Source organism: Pelophylax lessonae (assembly GCF_965119305.1).
Source record: "Pelophylax lessonae genome assembly, chromosome: 12".
NCBI classification, from domain to species: Eukaryota; Metazoa; Chordata; class Amphibia; order Anura; family Ranidae; genus Pelophylax; species Pelophylax lessonae.
The window spans coordinates 27,755,427-27,773,542 of NC_138779.1; positions in this window are offsets into that span (position 1 = coordinate 27,755,427).

Genomic DNA, 18,116 nt, shown 5'->3' on the forward strand with positions numbered 1-18,116 from the left:
TTGAAGGGGGCACGCTGGTCACTGTGCATTAAAAGGGGGCACGCTGGTCAATGTGCATTGAAAGGGGGCACGCTGGTCTCTCTGCATTGAAAGGGGGCCCGCTGTGGTCACTCTGCATTGAAGGGGGCACACTATACCTTGATTACTGAAGGCCCCTTTCACACTTTTGTGACCTCAAAGTCACGCAATTTTTTATAGCTTTTTTTGCCACAAAGCAATGCCTATTACATTTTTCTGTTTGCACCACCCCAAAATTTTGAGCATCAGCCGCCACTGCTTAACACCCAATAAACCTACATTGTGATACACCGATTCATGGTGTACATAACGTTTTCAGCCACACCTATGATTGAAATTCCCTAAAATCATCATTATATAGGGAATAAAATCATTTTTTATGCCGATAGTATTATAAACACCCACGTTCAAACGAACAGCTTGTGCTACGTTGGTGATTTCATTTCATTAGAGAAATTATAATGTGAATATGTATGTCCCCTTTAAGACATTACACCGCAGCCTGATTCAGTTAGAACCGGTATTAAGCCCAAAACAAAAAATTTAATTTATTACAGCTTACCAATTCTTAGATGCGGTGCTTGCATTCATTTTCTGTTTTTGGCTTTTTTGCCCTGGTGATCCGGCCAGTGACACACCTCCTGTATTAGAGCGCCCCCCACTCTGGATGAAGGAGCACAGGGGGCACTTTTGGACAGCAGCATTGTGAGTCTGGGGGGAGAGGAGTAGTAAATGTACTAGCAGATATAAATACACACATTTTACATAAATCAATAAAAGCTGACCATTGTAAGCACCCGTCAGCGGTCAATAGTTTGACTCATTCTTGTAACTGCCACATCTGCAGGAGAGCTTGTTCTTTTGAAAAACGACAGATTTACTGGCTGAATCACCAGGTGAAAATAAAGGCAGCCATCACATCTACAAATCAGTAAGCTGCAGTATAGTAAATGTTTGCTTTTGGGTTTAATACTGCTTTAACAACTGCTCAACACAACCGTATCAACTTGAGACCATGTTGGCTGCCACCATTGTACATGTTTGAGAAGCTTTGGATGTAAGCTGCCATTTTCTGACCCCCATATTAACATAGGGTCAGCCTCGCTTCCTCTGGAAGTAGTATGTGGCACAGGAGTCAGGAAATATGGCAACTTCCAGTCTTTCCTACACTGGTATTTTGGCTTCCTGTGATCATAAAGATAGATGAAGACCTTCTTTAAGTTGAGATTTGAACTAAGGTACCACATAGCCTCATGCTGGTTTGCATATAGGACTAATATGCAGTTTTGAAAACAGACTCTCACTGTTTAAAAAATAAAATGGTGCCGCTGCTGACCTTCCTCTGGAAATGCTAGTTGCTTGGCTGTCTCTGATGGGAAAACATGCAGAATGTCAACTCCACACTTCTGATCTGCACAGCTGTTTCAAGTCCCTGACTCAGAAAGCATTGAAAGAATTGGATCAGTATGGCAGACAGGCAACAATCATTTTTCAAGAAGAGCTTAGGTCTTCTTTAAGTCAGTTTTTTTTTTCAACTCTTATACCCCAGGAGAACCCTTTAAATAATTGGTGTGACTCATGAGGTGCCCCTTTTGCTAGTGGTCATTGAGAGAGATGCCCCCTTACATTGGTGGGAAGTCTGAAAGGTTCCCCCTTAAACGGGAGTCTGTGGGAAAGTTCCCTCTTACATTGGTGGTCTTTGAGAAAGGTCTCTCATTATACTCAAGGGCAGTGGTTGAGGTGCCCCTTCTGCTGTTGGTCAGTGGGAGAAATGTCTGCTGGTGGTCAGTGGGAGGAGGAGTTCCTTACATTGGTGGTCAGTGGTTGAGGTGCCCCTTCTGCTGGTGGTCAGTGGGAGAAATGCCTCCTTAAACTGGTGGTCAGTGGGAGGAGGAGTTCCTTACATTGGTGGTCAGTGGTTGAGGTGCCCCTTCTGCTGGTGGTCAGTGGGAGAAATGCCCCCTTAAACTGGTGGTCAGTGGGAGGAGGAGTTCCTTACATTGGTGATCAGTGGTTGAGGTGCCCCTTCTGCTGGTGGTCAGTGGGAGAAATGCCTCCTTAAACTGGTGCTCAGTGGGAGGAGGAGTTCCTTACATTGGTGATCAGTGGTTGAGGTGCCCCTTCTGCTGGTGGTCAGTGGGAGAAATGCCTCCTTAAACTGGTGGTCAGTGGGAGGAGGAGTTCCTTACATTGGTGGTCAGTGGTTGAGGTACCCCTTCTGCTGGTGGTCAGTGGGAGAAATGCCCCCTTAAACTGGTGTTCAGTGGGAGGAGGAGTTCCTTACATTGGTGGTCAGTGGTTGAGGTGCCCCTTCTGCTGGTGGTCAGTGGGAGAAATGCCTCCTTAAACTGGTGGTCAGTGGGAGGAGGAGTTCCTTACATTGGTGATCAGTGGTTGAGGTGCCCCTTCTGCTGGTGGTCAGTGGGAGAAATGCCCCCTTAAACTGGTGGTCAGTGGGAGGAGGAGTTCCTTACATTGGTGATCAGTGGTTGAGGTGCCCCTTCTGCTGGTGGTCAGTGGGAGAAATGCCCCCTAAACTGGTGGTCAGTGGGAGGAGTTCTTTACATTGCCAGAAAGTGGTTGAGCTCCCTCTTTACCTTAGTGGTCTGTGGGAGAAACACCCTCTTACCCTGGTAGTCAGTGAAGATGTGCCCCTTGTGTGTAAAGGTGAAGGGCCCTTACACTATTGGTTTTTTGGAGAGGTGGCCCTTACACTGGAGATTTGAGGCAGTGATTGTCCTTTACTTTGGTGGTCAGAGAAGAAAGGGCACCTTACATTGGTGCACAGTGGCAGAAGGGCCCCTTACAGGTAACTAAATCATTGGTGTCAGTGTTTTTTTACCTGAAAGAAGAGAGAAGCTTCACCAGTCTCATTGGTCACTGGTTCTGCTGAGAGACATCAGTCCTGGAACTATGCAAACAGTTGATTGGGAGGTCAATCCACCAATGTTCACCGTTCAGGAAACCTCTAGCATAGGGTGACCAGACGTCTCCAGTTTCCGGAGACAGTACGCGAACTGAGGACACTGTCCCTGGACCAAGTCTGGCCCTGGATTTGTCCCAGGCAGGGGCGGAGCCAGGTGGGTGCTTGGGTGTGCTTAAGCACCCTCAAAAATTAATTTAAGCACCCTCATAGCACCCCCAAAATTCAGATACCACTACTTGCATATCACAATATTTTTTATTTTTTGTACATGCACATCCCCTATTGATGCCAGAAAGCTGGGGACTCTTTTTTCCTGTGGAGGGATACAGCTGCTCTGGCCACATAAACTGATCATTTTTAGTTAGACCCGGCAGCCTGATTTCAGAGGCGGATTAATATACAGCCTCCCTGCTGCTTCCTCTGCCAATGAGAAAGCATTGTACCCACCCCCTTCCTCAGCCCGCCTGATTTGACTTCTAAGCTAAGCTGTTTCAGGAGCAGGTGTCGGCAGATCAATGGAAGGAGGACAAGAATGGAGTGGAGAGAGCACAGCCTGCTATCGGGGATGGAGATTACAAGAGGCAGACGGATCATTTCTCAGCCTCTGCACTGAGCCCGTGAGCCTAAAGAAACAGCTTCTGCCAGCAACGAGAGAGCAGAGGCTGTTTTCACAGTGTGTGATACAGAAAGTTAGAAGCGTAGAACCAGGACAGGGTGTCTGTGTGTTCTATCCCTCCCTCCCTCCATTCATCCCTCCCTCAAACCCTTCTCCTCCCTATATCCATCCCTCCCTCCCCATATCCAATTCCTCTATCCAACCATCCCTTCCTCTCTCCCTCACTCCATCCATCCATCCCTAACTCCCTTCATCTATCCCTCTCTCAATCCATCCTTCCCTCCATCCCTCTCTCTCTCAATCCTCCATCCATCCTTCAATTCAACTATCCCCGTCCTCTATCCAACCATCCCTTGCTCAATCCATCCATCTATCCCTCCCACCCTCCATCCAGGCCATCGGGCCAGGGCTCTTGCACACAGGTGGCTGAGCCCATTCAGTGTAATTGTAGCCCAGGTACAGTTTAGAGCCTGTCACTGACATGAATAGTTGTGTTCTGCTGTATTCCCCTATGTATTGATCATAAACCGTACAGCAGCGTACATCTATCCATGTCAGTGACGTGCTGTACAGGCTCAGTCACCTGTGTGCAAGAGCCCTGAATCTCAATAAAGGTAATGTGAACTTCCTCTCTGTACTATCTCTATTCTCACGTTAGTGTCAATTATATCCCATATTGAGTTTGGTGGTCAGTACCATCACCAAATGTAATCTTTTCAAGAGAATCAGCTAATTCACAAGCGCTCTATGTAATGCATGCCTGAATGCTACACTCTGTACATAGCGTGCTCCTGAACCCTGCACTGTGTACATAGCGTGCTTCTGAACTCTGTACGCAGTGCATTCCTGATCTCTGCACTGTGTACGTAGCGCATTCCTAATCTCTGCACTGTGTACGTAGCGCACTCCTGATCTCTGCACTGTGTACATAGTGCACTCCTGATCTCTGCACTGTGTACATAGAGCACTCCTGATCTCTGCACTGTGTACATAGCACACCCCTGATCTCTGCACTGTGTACATAGCGCACCCCTGATCTCTGCACTGTGTACATAGCGCACCCCTCATCTCTGCACTTTGTACGTAGCGCATTCCTGATCTCTGCACTGTGTACGAACCACACTCCTGATCTCTGCACTGTGTACATAGCGCACTCCTGATCTCTGCACTGTATACGTAGGGCATTCCTGATCTCTGCACTGTGTACGTAGCACATTCCTGATCTCTGCACTGTGTACGTAGCACATTCCTGATCTCTGCACTGTGTACGTAGCGCACTCCTGATCTCTGCACTGTGTGCGTAGCGCATTCCTGATCTCTGCACTGTGTACATTGTGTTCAATCCAACTATCCTGTCCTCTATCCAACCATCTATCCCTCCCACCCTCCATCCAGGCCATCAGGCCAGGGCTCTTGCACACAGGTGGCTGAGCCCATTCAGTGCAATTGCAGCCCAGGTACAGTGTAGAGCCCGTCACTGACATGAATAGTTGTGTTCTGCTGTATTCCTCTATGTATTGATCATAAACCGTACAGCAGCGTACATCTATCCATGTCAGTGACGGGCTGTACATTGCACCTGGGCTGCAATTACACTGAATGGGCTCAGTCACCTGTGTGCAAGAGCCCTGAATCTCAATAAAGGTAATGTGAACTTCCTCTCTGTACTATCTCTATTCTCACGTTAGTGTCAATTATATCCCATATTGAGTTTGGTGGTCAGTGCTATCACCAAATGTAATCCTTTCAAGAGAATCAGCTAATTCACAAGCGCTCTATGTAATGCATGCCTGAATGCTACACTCTGTACATAGCGTGCTCCTGAACCCTGCACTGTGTACATAGTGTGCTTCTGAACTCTGTACGTAGCGCATTCCTGATCTCTGCACTGTGTACGTAGCGCATTCCTGATCTCTGCACTGTGTACGTAGCACATTCCTGATCTCTGCACTGTGTACGTAGCGCATTCCTGATCTCTGCACTGTGTACGTAGCACACTCCTGATCTCTGCACTGTGTACGTAGCACACTCCTGAGCTCTGCACTGTGTGTGTAGCGCATTCCTGACCTCTGCACTGTGTACGTAGCGCACCCCTGATCTCTGCACTGTGTACGTAGCGCATTCCTGATCTCTGCACTGTGTACGTACCACACTCCTGATCACTGCACTGTGTACGTACCACACTCCTGATCTCTGCACTGTGTACGTACCACACTCCTGATCTCTGCACTGTGTACATACCACACTCCTCATCTCTGCACTGTGTACATACCACACTCCTCATCTCTGCACTGTGTACATACCACACTCCTCATCTCTGCACTGTGTACGTAGCACACTCCTGATCTCTGCACTGTGTACAAACCACACTCCTGATCTCTGCACTGTGTACGTACCACACTCCTGATCTCTGCACTGTGTACGTACCACACTCCTGATCTCTGCACTGTGTTCGTACCACACTTCTGATCACTGCACTGTGTACGTACCACACTCCTGATCTCTGCACTGTGTACGAACCACACCACTCCTGATCTCTGCACTGTGTGCGTAGCGCATTCCTGATCTCTGCACTGTGTGCGTGATGCACTCCTGATCTCTGCACTGTGTGCGTAGCCCTCTCCTGATCTCTGCACTGTGTACGTACCACACTCCTGATCTCTGCACTGTGTACGTACCACACTCCTGATCTCTGCACTGTGTACGTACCACACTCCTGATCTCTGCACTGTGTACGCACCACACTCCTGATCTCTGCACTGTGTACATACCACACTCCTCATCTCTGCACTGTGTACATACCACACTCCTCATCTCTGCACTGTGTACATACCACACTCCTCATCTCTGCACTGTGTACGTAGCACACTCCTCATCTCTGCACTGTGTACGTAGCACACTCCTCATCTCTGCACTGTGTACGTAGCACACTCCTGATTTCTGCACTGTGTACATACCACACTCCTAATCTCTGCACTGTGTACGTACCACACTCCTGATCTCTGCACTGTATACGTAGCGCATTCCTGATCTCTGCACTGTGTATGTAGTACACTCCTAAACTCTGCATTGTATACATAGTGCACTATTGAACCCTGCACTCTGAATGTAGTGCACTCCTGAACTCTGTCTATAGCGCACCCTTAAACTCTGCACTCCTAATGTTGCGCACGCCTGAACTCTGTACATAGTCCACACCTGAACTCTGTATAAAGCACACCCCTGAACTATGAACTCTGTACATAGCGCACCTCTGCGCTTCTTTGGTAAGAATAAAATACAAAATATGCATTGAAAATGTTTCTCTTCTTCCCATTTGGTAGTCATATCCCAACAAAAAGTATCTTTTTTTTTATCTCATGGACGAAATGTGAGAAATAACGTCTATTTTATACAATCATTCCATAAACACATACCACATACACTGCACATATCATTTAAGGAAAATATGCTTATAAAATAGTTTAACATTTGCCAATAAAAAATGTCACTGGATTTAGTTTTAAAAATCTGGTAAACTTACTCTTGCATCCTCTGAAAGAACCCTGGTTGAGAAAGTCTCCGTCTACAAAAATAAGAGAGATACAGTATATACATTTCACGGTGATACAGCTGATAGGGCAGCTCTGTTACAGTACATAAAACAAGGTTCATTGAGGGCAGTGAGGAATTGCTGTGTGTGGCACATTTCAGGGACAGAATGGTGGTGGTCTTGCCTATACAGAAGATTCTGCTCTGCTTTTCAATAAAGTTACTAATCCCATCTTTGGATTGGGGTGGCATCTGAGTAGCAAAATACTCTCTTGGAGAAACCTTTTATGTAAGTTGTACTTGGGAATGTGAATAACCTGTAGGTGGTTAAAACACCCTTCCACACTTTCCATCCGACTGTACAGTGATCAGCTCTATCTTGTATGTATCCCGTGCTTTAAGTGGGCCAGTATGCACTGGTACTCAGTACCGCCACTTCCAAATATGGCTCTTGAGCATACTGCCACCTTAGCCTTAGCGTACCAGCACGCTCATTTTGGACATCTGCGCCCTCAGTTGCCCCCCCAAGAATATTTCCCACTCCAGAGCCAGACCAGTCCCCACCAGTGAGTCCCCCTGCTCCGGAGTACCAGCCCAGGCCAGGGGGGGGGGGGGGGTGCTCTGTGGGCACCCTGATGTGGGGTGGGGGGGGCAACAAAATTTATAGGCTATAATAGAGTACCGACACCTCTTTTGAGCCACTTAAAGCACTGTATGTATCAAGTATTTATTAGTAATGGTTGAGTACAGCATCAAATCCTTATTTCACTTCACGTATTATTAGCAATAGCCACACTTCTGCTCTTTCTGACATGCACTACCAAAATGGTAACAAACAAAATGGCCCCTGCCCTCACCTATAACTGGCCTTCACAGTGCACATGGAAGGGCAGCGCATGCAAGACAAAACCAGAGAAATTCCCAGCTCAACTCACCAACCAGTTTGCTTACCAACCAAATTAATCTGTCTAACAATATGCGTTAAAAACAGGGGCCTAGTTTGCCCCCTATCTTATCTATTAGAATGTATGTGCTTCCACTGTGGAGACTCTCATTGATTTATTAGGACTGCAGGTAATGCAGGGCAGTGGCGTACCTAGAGCATTTGGCACCCGGGGCGGATCCTGTATCTGGCACCCCCCCCACTTTAAAATGTAAAAACACCCGCAAAAATTTGTAATGTCTCCAAGAATATTTATAGCACAAATTTCCCAGCCCCCCTATCACAGTGCCCTTTGCAGTCTGCCCCCCCCCGTCTCTCTAATCACAGTTCCCCCTTTTGCACTCTCTGCCTCCCCTGCACAGTCCTACCTTTGGCATAGACAGATAGCTAATATTATTATCAATGTGTTTAAGTTTGAGTAAGAGATTGGAGACATGCTAAAGGAGATAGTCAGAGACTGAGGACATGATGCAAGAGATGGTAAGAGACTACGGACCTAAAACAAAAGAAATCAGATACTGAGGACATGATACAAGAGATGGTCAGAGACTGAGGACATGATACAAGAGATGGTCAGAGACTGAGTACATGATACAAGAGATGGTCAGAGACTGAGTACATGATACAAGAGATGGTCAGAGACTGAGGACATGATACAAGAGATGGTCAGAGACTGAGGACATGATACAAGAGATGGTCAGAGACTGAGGACATGATACAAGAGATGGTCAGAGACTACGGACCCAATACAAGAGAAATCCGAGACTGAGGATATGATACAAGAGATGGTCAGAGACTACCGACGGGATACTAGAGATGGTCAGAGACTGCAGACATGTAACGCTCCGGCGTTTGTTTAGTGAACTGGATTTGCAGCTGCAGAATTTCCACTCAGTAGTCGTGTAGAGATGTGTTGAATCACCATATCCAACTCTCCAGACTCATCATTGTGGCCCAGCCTGCCTCAGCATGCAGATATACAGACACTCAGATAAGATGTTCCTGGAGTGATAGGTTGTATACGATAGTATGGAGGTGATGTGCTGAAAGGACAGGCGTGAGTAGTGATAGCAATGATAGGCACTCAATAGTAATGTTCAGGAGTGTTAGCAGATGGTGATAGATAGTATGCAGATAGGTTAGCAATCATGTACAAGTAACAGGTGGTAGGGGACAGCAGATGAAGTGTACAGGAATTGCTAACTTAGTGCAAGGATATATGGTAGTAGACTCAAGAGCTAGCAATCTATGTAACAGTGCAGATGATAGAAATAGTAATGCATAGATAGCAACAGTCTTTAGTATGCAAGAGTAGATAGTGTAAGTTGATAGGAAGGAATCCCCTGTGGGGTACTTATCACTAGTTGGTTTAGAGAGATGAGGGGTCCGGTAATAAGATAAGGATCAGGTAGCGAGATACAGGATCAGTAGCGAGATACAGGATCAAGTAGGGAGACTCCGGTCTATCCAGATACTGGGGAAATAGCTGGAGGCTTCGGCAGCGTCAGACAAGGCTGTATAACAAGCGGTTTGCACGAACACCTTGTGAGTGAAAGTCGACGACTGAAATAGCCACTCAGAGCGGCGCCTAGTGATGACGTCATGTGGCTTAAAGAGATAGGCAGGTATATGCGTTCCACCTAGCTGAAAAGGTGGGACGCAATGCGGAAGAAATGGGCTGGAAGGGTACCAAAGGTACCAGAATCTTACAGTAACCCCCCCCCCTTAAGGCCGGCTCCGGAAGGCCTATAGCACTGGTCTCTCCGGGTATTTGGAGTGGAACCTTCGTATAAGCCTGGGAGCGTGAACGTCAGAAGTATCCAACCAGGTGTCGTCTTGGGGTCCATAGTTTTTCCATCTTATGAGATATTGGAGTTTCCCTCTGTGGATACGAGAATCCAAAATCTCCTTAATCTCAAATTCTTCTCCGCCCTCAACTTGTACTGGAGGTGGAGGCGAGATGGTAGGTCTTATTCCTTGGTTGGGAACATGTGGTTTCAGTAGCGACACATGAAAGATGGGGTGTATTTTAAGATCTGCCGGTAAGGTGAGTTGAACTGCAGCTCTCCCAATGAGCTTCTCAATTGGGAAAGGTCCTAGAAACAAAGGCCCAAGCTTTTTACTGGGGATCTTTAACCTTAAGTTTTTCGTAGATAGCCAAACGAGATCCCCAATAGCATATTGAGGAGAAGGTCTTCTACGGAGGTCGTAGTACCTTTTTTGTTGGCTATGAGCATGTGAGATGGTGGTGTTAAGTAAACCCAGAGAGTCTTTTATTTGGGTAAGATAGTCAGAGGCTACTGGGTTACTTGATGGCAGGATGCGTGGTGGAAGAAGTGTGGGATGAAACCCATAGTTTAGGTAGAATGGACTTTGCTTAGTAGTACTGTGGGTTGCGTTATTGTAAGCAAATTCTGCCAGAGGGAGGAGGTCCACCCAATCATCCTGTAGGTATGAGGTGTAGCAACGCAAATATTGTTCAATGCACTGGTTGACTCTTTCAGTTTGTCCATTGGTCTGAGGGTGGTAGGGAGAAGTAAGTTTTCGCTCAATTCGTAGTATATGACATAGAGCTTGCCAAAACTTGGAGTTGAACTGTGAACCTCGGTCAGATAAAAGAGTCTTTGGAATTCCATGTAGCTTGAACACATGTTTCACTAGTAATTCCGCTGTTTCCTTAGATGAAGGTAGTCTGCGAATAGAAATGAAATGTGCCATCTTTGTCAGATGGTCCACTGACACTAGAATGGTAGTAAATCCTTTGGAAGGTGGTAATTCTACTATAAAGTCTAAGGACACAACTTCCCATGGAACTTTGGGTATTGGTAGACTGCAAAGTAGACCAGATGGTTTTGTAGTGTCAATTTTGGACCTTGCACAGATGTCACATGAGGAAACAAATTTTTTTACAGACGTCTTCATATCAGGCCACCAAAATTGCCTGGTGAGCAAATTGAATGTTTTAGTCATACCCATATGTCCTGCCATAGGTACATCATGTGATAATTCCAAAATCTTGGTACGCATACCAGGAGGTATGTAGAGTTTGTCGTTAAAGTAGAGGAAGCCTTCTGCATCAGCACTTAGTTGTGGTGGTGGTGAATCCAGTCCTATACTGTGCAGAATCTCTTCCTTCAAGGAACGAACAACACCAATAATACGGTCATGGGGTATTATAGGAAGTGAAGGGATTTCGGCGCAGTTATCTTCGGTTAGCCGTGATAGCGCATCCGCTTTTTTGTTTTTGTCTGCAGGCGTGTAGGCCACTAGGAAGTTGAATCTTAGGAAGAATAATGACCAACGTACCTGCCGGTGGGAAAGAGTCTTGTTGGTCTGAAGGTATTGGAGATTCTTATGATCTGTATATATGAGTATTGGCAATCGAGTACCTTCAAGTAAATGTCGCCAATTTTCTAGTGCCAGTTTTATGGCAAGCAACTCTTTTTCACCCACTGGGTAATTCACCTCTGGGCTACTTAGTGATTTAGAGAAAAAAGCAACTGGGTGGAGTGGTGAAGTATTCGTTGGTCGTTGGGAAAGAACTGCTCCTACAGCCATATTTGACGCATCTACCTCCAGGATGTATTGGAGGGATGGGTCTGGATGGCGTAATATGGGAGCAGAAGTGAAGCTTGATTTTAACAAGCGGAAAGCTTTATTTGCTTCTTCAGACCATTTGAATGGTTTCTTTACACTTGTAAGTTGTGTGAGCGGTCTCACAATAGAAGAGAAGTTCTTGATGAACTTCCTATAGAAGTTTGAAAATCCAAGGAATCGTTGTAATGCCTTACGAGTTGTTGGTACAGGCCAATCCAGTATACACGATATCTTGCTCATATCCATCTTTTTTTTTGAATATTATTTTTTATTGAGAAATTCAACATACAGGAAAGGTAAGTAGAACACAGTAGGCAAACTGTACCCATAAAAACAGGTTACATAAGAAACCAATGCATATATCAAGAGGGGAGGGAACGGGAGGGAGTGGGGGGGGGGGGGAATGTTCCGACTGCAAAAAAGTTGAAGGTATGCAAACATACAAAAAGCAAGCATCAACCACAAACAACAACTTTGACTTTAGCAGTACAGATCCACGGGGAGAACCAGGTCAGGACCAGTGAGTGTCTGGCAATTAGAGATAAACGAGAGAGAGAGAGGAGGGGGGAGGAGCGAGCCGGCACCCCTGCAGCTCCCAGTGGGAACATATTGCCACAGGGGTGTCGTTCCCATCCCCACCCCCATCCCCCCGCATACAATATCGAATCAAATTATCAGGAGGAGTATGTCCATTTATCCCAGGCAGACCTGAATTTCGGGTATGAAAGGGAGGCAAACGCCAATGCTCTCTCCATAGTATAATTGTCATTAACCAATTTAACCACATCTGAGAAACTAGGGATGTCAATAGACCGCCAACGGCGCAAGATCAACACTCTGGAGGCTAGGAGAATATGTAGAACCATTTGTCTGTATTGAACCGGATAATCATCTAGGCCCAAGTTTAACAGAGCCAACCCTTTCTTAGGGGGGTTTAAAATACCCGTAACTTCAGCTATACATCTGAACACCCTTTGCCAATAACTCGGGAGGGACAATCCCATAGTATGTGGGCCAGCGTTCCTCTGTGACCACAGTTCCTCCAACAGAGATCCTCTACAGTGGGGAAGAACTTAGCTAGCCTATCGGGAGTGTGATACCACCTATTAGCTATTTTCAGCATCATTTCCCAGTGTGCAGAACAGTGGGAATATTGGAAAGTGTAGGACAACGCTCGAGACCATTGCTCTGGGGTAAAATATTGACGCAGATCTTCTTCCCACTTCAGCATGGACCGCGTCTTGGAGGAGGCAGGTGTGTGGAGGAGGAGATCGTAAAACACAGAAATACCCTTAGCAGACCTCTGACTGGAATGGTAATGGGTCCAGACTGCAAGCGGGACCTTCCTAGTAAGCAAGGGGTGTCGTTTAAGAAAACTATAGATTTGAAGCACGGTCAGGAAAAGAGCATTAGGTATGTGAAACCTACACATCAAATCCGATGGGGACATCAGAGATTCCCCCATAAAAAAGTGGGCGAGCTCAGTGATACCTAGACGTGACAGATCCGACGTCCGAAGCTCAGGGAGAAAAGCAGATAAAAAGCTTAGGGGCAAAGAGGAAGAACGGTGTGGGGCCACTACGTACTGCTTCCCCCGGGCGTCCTCCAGAAGCCGCCATGCCATCAAGGAATCCTGAAGGGTCGGAGGGAGTTCAGGCAGAGACCAGGGGATCCAGAGGTCACCTAAGAGAAGCAACTGCAGATCCTTTGTAGGGGACAGGTTGGATTCAATAGAGACCCAAGGAGAGTCCTTGACTGGGAAGAACCAACGTTTCAACTGGTCCAGTCTAGTGGACCAGTAGTAAACCCGCAAGTCCGGTAGTTTGGCACCACCCAAGGCTTTCGGAAAAGCGAGAGTGGAGGTAGAGATCCTCGCCCGTTTACCACCCCAGATAAACTTGCGCATACCTGCGGAGAGAGCCTCCAAGTATTTGCCGGGGAAGGGGACAGGAAGCGCCCTAAACACATACAGCACTTGGGGAAGAATTGACATCTTATAGGCCGCCATCCGTCCAACCCAGGAAAGTTCAACTTTAGACATAGCAGCCATGGTGTGATCTAATTTTTTAATAAGGGGATCCAGATTGGAAGAGAGCAACCGGGACACACTGGAGGTGACATTTATCCCCAGGTAGGGAACACTCTCGTCAGTCCAGGCATAGGGGTAGAGAGACTTCAACCGGGACACCACCTGCCGGCTGATGCCCAGGTTGAGCGCCAGGGATTTGGAAGCATTAACCTTATGGTAGGAGATTTCCCCAAAAGCCTGTAGTATGCGCTGCACGGAAGAGAGCGAACGAACCGGGTTCGTCAGGATAACAATGATATCGTCCGCAAAAAGGTTAATCTTGTGGACGGTATCACCCAGACAGAAACCCTCCACCGACTCGTCTGAACGAATGGCCTCCGCCAGGGGTTCAATCATCAGATTGAAAATTGTCGGCGACAGTGGACACCCCTGACGGGTGCCATTCGTAATGTCGAACGGAGTCGAGGCGACACCAGAGTTAAGGACCTGAGCAGAGGGACAGGAGTAGAGTGCCAACACGGCCTCGAGAATACCACCAGTGAAGCCAAACTTCTCAAGAGCCATACGCATATACAGCCAGTTGACCCTATCAAACGCCTTCTCCGCATCCAATGTAAGGAGCAGAGAAGGCGTTCGGGTACGTTCTGCCAGATGCACCAGGTTAATGATGCGTCTAGTGGCATCCGATGTCTGCCTACCCGGCATAAAGCCCATCTGGTCACCCTGAATCAGACAGGGGAGAAGGGGTTGAAGACGGGCAGCAAGCACTTTGGCGTAGAGCTTTATATCACTATTGAGAAGGGAGATAGGCCTATAGTTGGCGGGGAGGGCAGGGTCCTTCCCAGGTTTGGGAATAGTTGAAATATAGGCGCTTAGCATGTCCCGGGGAAATGCAGACTTCTGGGCAGCTCGATTAAACACATCCGCAAGGTAGGGACTAAGGGTTTCATTGAACAATTTATAGTATTCGTTACACAAACCATCCGGGCCAGGGGATTTCCCAATCGGCAGGGAACGGATAGCTTTAGAGACCTCTGCACTAGAAAACTGAGAGGACAGGGTTTTTACTTGGTCATCCGATAGGGAAGGAAGGGTCAACTTATCCAAAAAGCTTCTAATAGCCTCAGGGCCAGGCTGCACAGTGGAAGGGTCATGGGCCAGGTTGTACAGCGAGCCGTAGAAGGTCGCAAACTCATTTGCTATATCTCTGGGGTGCGAAAGTTTAGCTCCCGTCTCGTGGTGAGATAAATGGGAAATCCTAGTAGAAGTCCTCCTTTGCTTAATCTTGGACGCTAGCCATTTGCCCGCTTTATTGGCGTGGGAGTAGTAACGGAGGCGCAGAGCCTTAAAATGGCGATCATATCGCTCCATCAAATGGGACCTAAGGGATTCCCTCTTTAGGGATAGATCTGCGGTCACAGAGGGATCAGGAGAACGCTTATGGGCAGCCTCCAGAGTGTTGATCTCAGAGAGAAGGTTGACCAATTTTTGAGTATATGCTTTCCGTAGCCTAGCCGTTTGCTGGATGCAGATTCCCCTAATAAATGCCTTATGCGCTCCCCAGAGCGACCAGGGGTCAGAGACCGATGGGGCATTGTATTTAAAAAACTCACTCAGATGATCTGCAATTACCTTGCTAGTGGCAGGGTCTTGAAGTACCTTAGCGTCACAACGCCATATAGACGTCCGTTCCCTGGGACCGCCCTCCTCCACCACCATCTCCACAGCTGCGTGGTCTGACCACGTAATGTTACCGATGGCCGAGGAGGAGACCTTACCCAGCAAAGGGAGAGCCACCAAGAAAAGGTCTATACGGGAGTACGAACGATGTCTGGAGGAAAAATGGGAGTAGTCCTTCTCCGAGCCATGCAGGCACCTCCAGACATCGTAAAGTTGCTCCTGGTGTAACAAGTGCTTGAGAGAAAGTCGTCGACCACGGGCGGGCACCGAAGTGTCAAGCCCGGGATCGACCACTGCATTAAAATCACCAAACATTACCAAACTACCATACACAAGTGGGGAGACTTTCCGAAGCAACCTGTGGAGAAAACGGTGCTGATGACTGTTCGGAGCGTACACCGCCACCAATGTTAGAGGCAAGCCGTTAAAGTCCCCCTGGAGGATCAGGAACCGTCCATCCGGGTCACTAAACTGGTTCTTCAAGGAGAAAGCGACCGTATCTCTGATTGCAATCAAAACGCCCCTTTTCTTTTCCTGGGCGCTTGCAAAGAAGAGGTTGGGGAAACTCTTGTGAGAGAAACGGGGTTGCCGGGAAGCCATAAAGTGGGTCTCCTGGATGGACGCGATGTCCGCCCGACTGTTACACAGTTCAGTCCATAGAGAGTACCGCTTTGCTGGATGGTTCAGACCGTTCACGTTCAAGGAGAGGAATTTGATGGTCATGGTGTGTAGAAGAAAAACAGTAAATCCTGGATGGAAGCAGGGTAGAGCAACGATGAGCAGAGCAAGTCAAAGTTGAGTGATAGTCCAGAGGTGGGAATCAACTGAGGACCATAGTGTGCAGTAGAACCGGAACAAGAAAGGTAGGGTAAAACAACAACTGCCAAAAGAGGCGTAAAAAAAAGTCTACGAGCAGGCAAAACCTGCAACCAAAAAAGGAGGGCCATAGGGGAAAATCACATCCTAGGCCAGGGACTGTGAAGGATACTGTGAGGAGACACGTTCTCCGCCACTGGAGCGTTGCCTGGAGTTGGAGCGCTTGCGGGACACCACCTGCCATTCCCCCTGAAGGGACAGGGGAGTAGGTAGAGCAGGGGCGACAGGTGAGCGGGGGGCATCTGTGATAATACCCCATCTGCGCAGTAGCGCCATACCCTCCTCCATGGTGGAAATGGTGACCGTAGATCCATTATGAGTGATAGACAAGTGGGCAGGGTGTTTCCACTTGTGCAAGATATCATGGTTTCTTAGAGCCTTCGTAATGGTGGCCAGGTTCCTGCGTTTCTGAAATGTATGCCTGGACAGATCCGGGAGGATCTGAATGTGAGGGAACTCCCCCGGCATGGCTTGCAGTCGCCTCGACGCCATGAGTACCTTGTCCTTCGCCTGAAAAAAATGGACTCTGAGCAGGACGTCACGGGGTAGGTCTTGGGCGATGAAGTTCGGCTTAGGGATCCTGTGGATCCTGTCTATCGTCAGGTCCGAAGCCGAAAGAGAGGGCACCAGGGCAGCAAATAAATCGGTAGCCAACTTTTCCAGTTGCTGAGGTTGTACGGACTCTGGCACACCTCTAAGCTTCAGATTATTCCGGCGTGACCGGTCCTCAAGGTCCGCAACCTTGTCCTTGAGCCAGGTTATGTCCTCTGCATGCCCATTGTGTGCAGCAACTAAGGTGTTAAGGGAGAGCGAGCATTCAGTCATGGACCGCTCCACAGAATCCACCCTGTCCCCCAACTGCTGAACCCTTACGCCTGGTCTGTGTCATTCCTTGGACCATATCAGCATGCAGGGAAGCCCATAACGAGTGCATCATGTCCTTCATATGGGTCGCAGATATCGGGTGGTCGCCCACTGGAAAGGCTGCAAAGGGGTCCGCAGCTGGCGGGGCCTGGGAAGGTGGACCACCAGATGCTGCCAGACAGTCCATCTGCTCTGTGGGGGCAGGAAAGGAGGGGGGAGACCCCCTCCGTTGCTTCTGCTTAGCAGGACTCCTGGATGAGGGTGAAGGGGGTGTAGAGGATCCTGAAGAGTTGCCACTGTCGGGGTTCGCCACTTGCCTGAGAATAGGTGCACAGCCAGTCTGTCCATGAGCTCCGTGAGAGGAGGGAGGAGGAGTCCTCTGCTGCAGACCGGCGCCATGTTGTGGAAGGCCGGCCGCGTGGGAGATCAGAAAGCCGTCCATCCGCGTGAGCTGCTGGGAGCCCTTCTTCCCTTTCGCCATCAGGGAGGTCACCGGTGTCAGTGGAGGAAGATGCGCCGAAGAACGGATCGTCCTGGCGGTCAGTGGAGGCTGAAGTCCCGGGTGGCCGATCGGAGCGCCGGAGCTAAGCTGCCATCCGCCGCGCCGTACGCCACGCCCCTCCGCTCATATCCATCTTGATACCGTTCTTAGATATGATGTATCCTAGGAATAGTACTTCTTCCTTATGAAATAGGCATTTTTTTCAATTTTACGTATAAATTGTGTGCGAGTAATCTGGATAGCACAAGTCTTACATGTCTTACATGTTCGGACAAGGACTGAGAATAAATGAGTATATCATCCAGATATACCACAACACAAACATCAAGTAAGTCTCTGAAGATGTAATTTATGAATCGCTGAAATGCTGCGGGAGCATTACACAACCCAAAAGGCATCACTAGATATTCGAATAATCCGTATCTGGTTCTGAATGCCATCTTCCACTCATCCCCATTACGGATTCGGATGAGGTTGTATGCCCCTTTTAGGTCCAATTTTGAAAAGTAGGTAGCTCCGCACACTTGTTCAATG